The 9,181-nt window shown below is 35.4% G+C and overlaps 1 non-coding gene across 1 annotated transcript; it reads right to left on the reverse strand.

The window, feature by feature from the left end:
• Positions 1-8,083: 8,083 nt before the first annotated feature.
• LOC146397041 (U8 small nucleolar RNA) lies at positions 8,084-8,206 on the reverse strand. Its single transcript, XR_014828600.1, has one exon. It is a non-coding gene; the product is annotated as a U8 small nucleolar RNA (small nucleolar RNA).
• Between the last annotated feature and the right edge of the window lie 975 nt (positions 8,207-9,181).

Raw genomic sequence — 9,181 nt, forward strand, 5'->3', positions numbered from 1 at the left:
CTGATTGGACCCCTCTCGGAAACTCCATATGCCATGGAGGCACCCTAAAAAGACATAAATAAATAAATAAATAAATAAAGTCTGGCATGTGATTCAATCTTCTCAATTAGCTTTTTTTTTTTTAATGTTATTGAAGTATAGAAGACTTACAAGGTTACGTTAAGTTTCAGGGGCACAGCAAAGCGAATCAGTTTACATATACATGCATCCATTCCTTTTCAGATTCTCTTCTCAGTTAGCTTTTCCTTGGAACATTCCAAGAGCCACGTTCTCAGATCCAGCCAAGAGCAAACATTAAAAGCAAGTCCATCTAAGCATAGCAGTCTCAGACCTCCTACATTAACCCTTCTTCACAGGTCACAGGGACAGACGATGAAGCCGGGGTGACAGTGGAGTTAAAAGGAGTTTCAAATCTAAAATAAACCAATGCCAATTACTATAGGTTTTACAGCATGGCAAAATGAATCACTGAACAATCCAAGACAGCAAATTAATTTATTGTTTTAAGGCATGCATAAACACATGGTCATCTGTTTCCATAAAACATTTTCTTATCTTGACCTTTATCAATTGGCTATTCATCTCCCTTCATAAAACTTTTGATATCTGAAACCAAGAGTAGTTACACTGGGGAAAAAAAAAAAATGGAGCAATTTAGAAACTCCAGAAACCTGGGGATAGTATTTGTTCACTGGTTTGTTGCTCCCCTATTTTAAAATTAATATGAAAGGTAACCTTTAAAAGTGCTTGATATAGTACTGTAAGCACAGACAAACAAGTGCTCCATAAATTTCCACTTTCTAGAAGTATCCAAAATCTTTCAGGTATTTCTTAGTTTTTAAGTAGACTATTTGCTGTACATATATCAAAAAGTGAATACAGAGGAACTAGGGAATTGGGGATGGAGGTAATAATGCATTTACCTCTAAATAAAATACAAATAGTGGCTTTACACATTAAGAAATAAAGCCTCATTAAATACCATAAAAATAACTATGTCTCAATGTTAACAATCATCTTTAGTTATAAACGTATTTATCTGAATGAAATCTGGAGCACCACTTGTAATTCCTCAGTACCTTGCATCGTACCTAAGATATAGGTATAGCTCACTGGAAACTAACTTGAAATCAATGTATGATTTGAAAAGAAATTTTTTCTGTTTTTCACACTTGCAATTCTAATTTAAAATCTGGATACCTCAAGCCTGGACTATTCCAAAAACCGGGTTTACAATCTTCCTACCTCTAAGATCTACCCATTCAAAATATGTCTTTGTCAAATGAATCTTCCTGAACATTCTGCTAATGTTACTTCTTACCCCATGATCTCGAATAGATTTCTTTTAGCTTGAGAATAAATCTTTAAAATCTCTAAAATCATCTCTCCCTAATTTGGTCCAAGCTTAGCTAATTTTAAAATTAATCCATTGTATCATTTTTGACAATCATGCTAGAACCGCAGATAAAGCTTATTCAGTTGTGCCTCCAAGAAAGAGAGAAACAAATAGACTACCCTCCTGACAACTCCTCCCATTAAAATTTTGCACATCCTAGATGCATAGACTGTTGAGGTATTCCATACTGAATGCCTATGTTCTCCCACTTTGATGGTTGATTTTATGTATCATTTTGACTGGGCTAAGTGATGCCCAGAGAACTTGTGAAACTTCACTTTCTGGGTGTGTCTGTGAGGTGTTTCTGGAAGAGATTAGCATTTGATTTCAGTAGACTGAGTAAAGAGATCTGCCCTTAGGAACATGAACTGCATTGTCTAATCTGTTTCTGAAGTCCCAAATGGAAGAAAAAAGTGAAGGAAGATACACTCATCTCTCTTTCTCCTTCAGCTGGACACTTTTTCCTGCCCTTAGACATTAGAGCTTCTGGTTCTCTAGCCTCTGAAATTTGGGCTTACATGAACAGGCCCCTGGTTCTTGAACCTTTGGACTTGGACTGAATTAGACCACTAGTTTTCCTGGTTCTCCTATTTGGAACTACATATTGTAGGACTTGGCCTCGATAGCCACATGAACCAATTCCTATAGTTTCACATATCTATATATCTGTCTATCTAACCATCCATTCCTCCATCCATCCACCATACTGGTTCTGATTCTCTGGAGAATGCTAACTGATATACCTATCAAAGTTTCCTGTACTGCTTTGATGAAGAATAATATTTGTAGGGTCTTCTAAGGAATTTTTCAAAGTGTTTCTCTTTTCTCAGGTTATCCATTCTAATATTCCTGCCTCTCTATATTTTCTGACCCCTTCTTCATACTCTGCCAAGATCATTGCTGTGTCTCTACCTTATCTACTGTACAAGCCATCACCCCAACAGTGCATTAAGATCAGTTCCAGATGTCATTGCTGTGACATTAAATCCTTAACCATGGAAGAGTACTCCCTTGTAATGCTCTTCCCTCTTTACCCTCATGATCCATTCCCACAACTTTCCCTCTGGTTTCTTTTTGTATACATTAAGTTAGTACTTCAGTTATTTGGAGGAGCAAGTTATTTCCGCTCCAGGCAGGGATTATAATGTCCTGTTCAAGTAATGTTGAAACTTGTTCATGATTATTTATCTAAAGAACTTGAGTAGTGGCCGAATAGAATAAACATCACCTTGAAGGGAAAGCACTTCGGGTGTACTCTTTTGCAAACCTTCTAAGCAAAGTAAGACTATTTTTCTTTGGCAAGAAAAGGCTGCTTCTGCTAGTCCCCTGTGTTCAGAGGAATCTGGTATTCAGGATTCTCAGGCTTGTTACCCAAATGTTCTCAGTCTAGATCTCAGGTCCTATGCCCTCTTATAAGAACTCTAATGCAAAACCTGCTAAATTAGTGTGAGACAAATATCACTTTAAACACTATCATGGATGCATTTGTTTTTCCTTGCTTTTCATTTATAAAATTTAAGATTTCCAAAGCAAGGGCTTTGGAATAAAGTCAGTGCTCTCCACAATTCTTATAATTATCGGTGTCCTCACAGTGTTTGCCTACCTGAATTACTATGGAAGTTAGAGCTTCACCTTCCCCTGGTATAGCATGCCAATCCATCACAGATGAGTCTTAGTAATTTTGTTGCTATGGTTCACCAACAGTTATGTTACTCAAATATCAACACTAGTGGTGTCTAAGTTGCTCTTTAACAATGAGTGATCACTTTCCAGAATCCCAGGATTAAATAGAATATAACTTAAAAGATTTAGAAAAATACAGGGGATGTTTTGCATAACCTTGAATCATTGAATATATTCTGCAAATGACAGTATCTCTCTCTCTCTCTTTTTTTACGTAGTAGAAGCTTCCATAAAATTTGTATATTAAATCAGCATAGTCTTAGGCTCTCTTATTTGCTTCCCACTTTGAATTTTCTAGAGAAAGCAAACTCAATGATTTTAAGTGAAAAACCATTTGCAAAATAAATATAAATAAAATATGCATGAATCCCCATTTTAGAGAATATAAATAAAACCTCTCTCCATACCGTCAGCTTTAATATAAATCTGTTTCCCATAGATATTTATTTAAGAGTCAGATAAGATTTTCAGAAACAATCTGAGATAGATATATTTATAGGAAAATAAATTTCCCCTTTCTCCATTATTATACTCTGGTTCATAAAAATGGAACTCTTCCATATAGGAAATATTGAAAATCTTGTTTTTTCCCTTTTCAATGACTCATCTCTGCCCAGGAGAAGAGGAATGACTTGTGTGGTGGACAAAATCAGGAGAAGAGATTTGAGCAATGGCAGCATATCTTTCTTTCTGTTCTCTTTGAGGTTGTGGAAATGCAGGCTGGGCTGGTGGGAAGTTAAGGTAATTTCCCGGCTTCTGAGCCTTTAACTGAGGGGTGAATATGATCACCCGGATAGAACAATTAGCTCTCACATTGAACTTGTCCTGATATTTAGATTAGAAAGTAAATTGGTCTTCCACATTTGAGTCAATTAAGTTTTCAAAATAAGCTATATTTAAAGAAGAGGAAAGTGCCTTTAACTATACTTCCAATTTTAAGAGATTAAGCATTCTTTTTTTTTTTTAACATATGTTTGAGTTAATGAGAGCTGGATAGTGAGGTTATGGAAATTTAAATACTATCAAAGTTTTCATTAGTAAAGTCAAATTCTAAAGAGGAATGTAGATTAATAACGTAAATGAATGATTTTCTTCATGAACATTTTAGGAGAGGTTTTATGAAGGTTTTTCATCTTGTTTATAAATCAATGATATGATTCAAAGTGTCTTTGTCTATTCAGACAAACCAAGATCTTTGTGTTTCTTTGCCAATAGTCAGAGAAAAATATAATTCATGCTTACAAAATAGAAAATAAATTTGTATGAAATTCCATGGAAACAGGTATGCAAATATATTCCAACCTTTCCTTAACTGATCTAACAAGATAAAATAGCAGCTGGGTGTTTCTTCCCTAAGCACCTGTGTTAACAGTCTCCCATTCTATCTTGGCTTTAATAACAGCTTCTAAGCCAGGAACCGAGTCACTGACTCAGATATATTTTTCTATCCAGAGATAAATTTTAAAATATTGAGCTCATAAATTTCTGTTTTTACAAGGCCAGCATGATTTTATTTGCAGTTTTAAACAGCATTTTCTAATCCATGTTTTCTAGCAATAAAGACTATTTCTTAAATGGTAATATTTCTTAAGGAATGGGGATATGATTGGCAACTCAGAGAAACCTCTATTGATATATTCCTCATAATATTGATCAAGGCCTCCTCCATTAGAAAATTCTCTCATCGTAAGTAATTCTGGCTATTGAGGGAGCATAGTTGTATAGAACTTTGAGAGAATTTCAGTCCTTTGTGACATTTTTAAAGATGTGAATTTATCTCTACCATTTTCTCTTTTTGTTCTTCTCCACTGTTCACAAGGTACTGATTTGTAATTCTGTGTTGAGTGATTACTTTTTTCTCCCTTCTGGGGGTTAGAAAACCTAGTAAAACATAACTTAAATGTTATGGATTGGTGTCACTCTAGATTTATTTTAGAGGGCAAACTTTTTTAAAGTTATAAACTTGGGCTTGTAAAATGAAAATTATACTTTATACAACTACAGATTATCATACTAAATGAGACATACTTGAAGTATATGTGGAATCTGATATATAACGACAATGAAGCTATGCACAAAACAGAAACGGACTCACAGACATAGAGAACAGACTTGTGGTTGCCACGGGGGACAGAGGAGAGAGTGGAATGCATTGGGAGCTTGGGGTTAGTAGATGTAAAATATTACATTTAGAATGGACAATCAATCAAGTCCTACTGTATAACACAGGGAACTATATCCAGTCTCTTTGGATAGATCATGATGGAAGATAATATAAGAAAAAGAATGTACTTTGCTGTATAGCAGAAATTGGCACATCATTATAAACCAATGACACTTAAATTTAAAAAAAGATGGCCAACAAGCACATGAAAAAAATGCTCAATATCACTGATTATTAGAGAAATGCAAATCAAAACTACCACGAGATACCACCTCATACCAGTCACAATGGCTATCATTAATAAGTCCACAAATAACAAATGCTGGAGGGGGTGTGGAGAAAAGGGAACCCTCCTGCACCATTGGTAGGAATGTAGCTGGTACAATCACTATGGAAAACAGTATGGAGGTATTTTATAAATCTATACATAGAACTACATATGACCCTGAAATCCCACTCTTGGGCATATATCCAGACAAAACTTTCCTTAAAAAACACACATGCACCCTCATGTTCATTGCTGCACTATTCACAATAGCCAGGACTTGGAAAAAACCCAAATGTCCAGCGACATATGATTGGATTAGGAAGATATGGTATACATACACAATGGAATACTACTCAGCTGTAAAAAAGAACACAAAATGCCATTTGCAGCAACATGGATGGAACTAGATACTCTCATACTGGGTGAAGTAAGTAAAAAAGAGAAGGACAAATACCATATGATATCACTTATATCTGGAATCTAATATATAGCACAAATGAACCCTTCCACAGAAAAGAAGAAAATCATGGACTTGGAGAATAGACTTGTGGTTGCCAAGGGGGAGGGAGAGGGAGTGGGAGGGACTTGGAGCTTGGGTTAATAGATGCAAACTATTGCTTTTGGAATGGATTAGCAATGAGATCCTGCTGTGTAGCACTGGGAACTATGTCTACTCATTTATGATAGAACATGATAATGGGAGAAAATAAAATGTGTACGTGTATATGTAACTGGGTCACCATGCTGTACAGTATAAAAAAAAATGTATTGGGGAAATAGCAATTTAAAAAAAAGAAATGAAAAAAAATATATTAGAAAATGAAAAAAAAAGAATTCTACATAACTTTTATGGACCTGTAAGATTATAAACTGAAGTTTTACTCTACAAGGAGACTGGAACATCTCAAAGGTACTTCAATGTATTTGTTGGTATGTTCAAGGAAACTAAGAACTTGAAAGTGTGGCTAAGATAGCAAAGTAGGAAGACCCTGAGCTCACCTCCTCCAACAGGCACAACAAAATTAAAGTGACCTAAAGATTAGCAAGAGATGTACACAACTAAAGACATAAAGAAGAAATCATGAGGAGAAGGAGGGGAGACAGAGTAATCAAGACCCACAGTCCTAGGTAGGTGACTCACAAAGGAGAGCATAATCACAATCACTTAGGTTCTCCTTGAGATAAGGGTCTGAGAACCACACTGAGCTCCCAAACCTAACGGATCTGTACTGGGAAGATGAGACTCCACAATGTCTGGCTTTGAAGACCAGTGGAGCTTACATTCAGGGGAGCGAGCCAGAACGCTGTAGAAAATAGCTCTTAAGGGGCACGCACAAAACCCAGAATGCTCTGAGTTGCAATGTAGTGACAATACTTTTAAGGCAGTCTGAGTCAGAAACATTTGCTGATCTTGGAGAGCCTCCTGGAAAGGCAGGAGGCAACTGGGATTCCCACTAGGGACACATGGTGGCAGCCATGTTTGGGAACAACTTCTAATACAAGGGGACTATTTAGGAAACTTCCCTTTAGTAGAATAGCAGTATCCCCAGGACCCCAGGGACTAAAGAGGCAGTTGTGCTGGAACTGGGCCTTGCCCACCAGTAGGTCTATAGCCACCACATGAGGCAGGGCCTGGCAGCACCTGGACTGTGGCCCAGCCCCAGCCACAACATGACCACACTAGTCAGCCCTGTCACAACAGAAAGGCCCCAATAACCCACAGAAAGGGAGCCCTGGGGCATATGGTTTTGGTGATCAGAGTGGAGTGCACTTCTGAGCCCCATAGAATGTCTTCATAATAAGGCCAGGTCTATAAGATCAGGAAATGTAACTGACCCATCTCATACGTGAAAATAAACACAGAGTTTCAGGGAAAATGAGGAAACAGAGGAATATATTCCAAGTGAAAAAACAATACAAAACCCCAGAAGAACTAAGTGAAGTAGAAATAAGCAATCTACTCAATATAAAGAACTCAAAGTGATAATTATCAAGATCATCTATGAACTTAGGAAAGAATAGATGAACACAGTGAGTAGTTTAATGAAGAGTTAGAAAATATAAAGAATCAAACAGAACTGAAATAAAAAAATACACTAGAAGTAATCAACTGTAGATTAGATGATACAGAGGAGTTGACCAGTCAACCAGAAAAGAGTAGTAAAAATTATCCAAAGTAAAAAGAAAACAGAAAAAAAAGAAAAATTAGTATATTCAAGAGGTAGCTGAAAAGGAAGGAATGATTTCAAACTAATTCTATGAGGCAAGCATCACACTGATACCAAAACCAAACAAATACACCATAAAAAATAAAATTATAGGCCATTATCACTGATGAACATAGATGGTAAATTCACAACAAAATATTATCAAACTTAGTTCAACAATACATTAAAAGTATCACGGACTGAGTTCAAGTGGACTTATCCCAGGGATATAAGTATGCGTCAATAAATACAAACCAATAAAATATATCACGTTAATAAATTGAAATAAAATATCGTATGATGTCAATACAGAAAAAGCTTTTGACAAAATTCTACCTCAGTTTGTGATTTTAAAAAAACCTCTCAACAAAATGAATATAGAAGGAATACACCTCATCATAATAAAGGTAATATATCCAAGCTCCAATCATCATTTTCTATTCTGCCCTCCCGAAGGAGGAACAGGTAAGGATTATCCTATCTGACCATATAGCATTGAGAACTTTGTCTAGATACTCATGTTGCAACAGAAGAAAGGCTGGGGGAAAAATGTAATTGTATGTATACATGTAAGGATAACCTGACCCCCTTGCTGTACAGTGGGAAAATAAAAAATAAATAAATAAATAAATAAATAAAGGTAATACATGACAAACTCTCAGATAACATCTTTTTTTCAATGGTGAAAATCTGAAAGAAGTTCCTATAAAATCAGGAACTAAGACGAGGATAATTACTCTTACCATTTTTACTCAACATACTTGTGGAAGTCCTAGTTACAGCAATCAGAAAAGAAAAAGAAATGAAATGCATCCAAATTGCAAAAGAAGTAGTAAAATTGTCATTGTTTGCAGATAACATGATACCTTATATAGAAAAATCCTAAAATACCACAGAAAACTATGAAAACTAATAAATGAATTCAGTAAAGTTGCAGATACAAAATTAATATATCAAAATTTCTTATGTTTTTATTCACTAACAACAAATTATATGAAAAAGAAAAAAAATCTTTTTTTAAAAGTCCCATTCTCAAAAAAATAAAGTAAAATAAAATAAAAAAATAAAAAGAGAGAGATGAATCTAACCAAGTAAAAGACCAGTACTCTGAAAACTATAAGACATTGTGGAAAGAAACTGAAGAAACACAAATAAAGGAAAGATACACCATCTTCATGGATAGGAAGAAATAATATTGTTAAAATGACCATACTCCTCAAGGCAATCAACAGGTTCATTACAATCCCTATCAAAATACCAATAACATTTTCCACAAAACTAGAAAAAATAAATCTAAGAATTGTATGAAACCACAAAATACTCCAAATAGCCAAAACAGCCTTGAGAAAGAACAAAACTGGACCTATCATGCACCCTGATTTCAAAATGTACTACAAAGTTGTAATAATCAAAACATAACAGACATGTAGCATAAAAACAGACATGTAGATCACTGGAGGTCC

This window comes from Sus scrofa, chromosome 14 (assembly GCF_054392235.1).
Source record: "Sus scrofa isolate SSC_HxYL_T2T_F1_AM1 chromosome 14, Sscrofa_HxYL_maternal_Yorkshire_Landrace_v2.0, whole genome shotgun sequence".
NCBI classification, from domain to species: domain Eukaryota; kingdom Metazoa; phylum Chordata; class Mammalia; order Artiodactyla; family Suidae; genus Sus; species Sus scrofa.